Raw genomic sequence first — 1,451 nt, 5'->3', positions numbered from 1 at the left:
GAACCCGCGGGCTCAGGCAATTCACTCACCTCAGCCTCCCAAAGGCGCGGGATTATAGGCTGAGCCACCGAGCCCGGCTTAACAGACACTTTTAACTATCTCAGTGAATTTAACTCTTCCAACCTGTTGATGAAGTAGGCCTATGATCTTCATTTTACAGATGAGGAAAGTGCATACTTGGACAGGTTGAGTTCCTTCGTTAACGTCACAAATTTTTTGATGCATTTGAAAACTTAGTCTTGAATCTACCTCTAAATTATGTATGCTTATTGCATATTCTTCTTTGACTCTCTGACCACATCCCGAGGTTAAATGTCCCATTCTAGGTCCACTTTCTACTTGATGATAGAGAAATTGCACAAATAGGCGAGGAAGGGAACTAGCTGACACTTGACCTTCCCTGTCCTCTGTCTTACCCTTAGGTGGTGTTAGGTTTTCTGAGTGACCTGGAGCTGTCATAGATCCTGACAACTCCTCACCTGGAACATTTGCTATGTACAGATAATCCTCAAGTTTGCAGCTGAACTTTCTTTGTCCCAATTATTCTTCTAGGCTTTTTCTTACAGGTGGTGTACTACACTAAAACACAATGTAAATATTGATAAAAATAAAGTTGTTGCCCTCCTACCAAAAGGTACTAACATTCTTTATTTTCTAATTCTTAGATACATGTTCTAAGCAAAAGCCAAATCATGAAGATCTCCACAAAATGAAAGGCTTTTCTTGCATCCCTTCCCTCCAAACTCATTTTCTTCTTAGAATGAACTAATTTTACGACGTTTGTGTTTATTTTTCTGAATACTTTTTATAACTGTATAAATAAACATAAAGTTTTTATTAAAATAAATTACAACAAACTATATTTTCTTTTAAATTGTGCTCTTTCTCAGGCAATGCATTGTTGACATATTTTCATATCAGTTCACATGATTCTAACTTACTATTTTAAAGTTTGCTCTGAAGAATGATTGCATTTTATTCTATTATTTGTTTAACTGTTCATGCCTTGTAGAAATTTAGATTATTGTTAGTTTCACAATTATAAAAAATGCTGTAGTCAGATCCTTGTACATAATTTTCTACAGTAATGTCTAATAGTTCAAATTGCCTTGCTTTCCCTTTGTCAATATTTCAAATTTTTAACATTTATTTTGTGAAAACTATTTTTTGATTTATAAGGAAATTAATTTTGACACTGGATAAAGACATTCATGATGAAACTGGATTCAAGGTTATCCATCTCTGTATTCTGGCAGAAAAGCATGTAATCTAGTCAGCATTGTTTGCTACATTAGTTTTAGCATGTCAGTATATTCACAGAGATTGAAATTTAAATATTGGAATTGCTTCTATCCTTTCTGTTCAAAAAGGTATATATTTATTATATTTTCAACAATCTGACTCCAGGGACTATTAATTAGGCATCAGAGAGAATAGAAAAATGCTGTGTA

This window comes from Carlito syrichta, unplaced genomic scaffold, assembly GCF_000164805.1.
Source record: "Carlito syrichta isolate Samal-C Ts95f unplaced genomic scaffold, Tarsius_syrichta-2.0.1 Scaffold311437, whole genome shotgun sequence".
NCBI classification, from domain to species: Eukaryota; Metazoa; Chordata; class Mammalia; order Primates; family Tarsiidae; genus Carlito; species Carlito syrichta.
The sequence above is the reverse complement of the archived record's forward strand: the minus strand, read 5'-3'. Positions refer to the sequence as shown.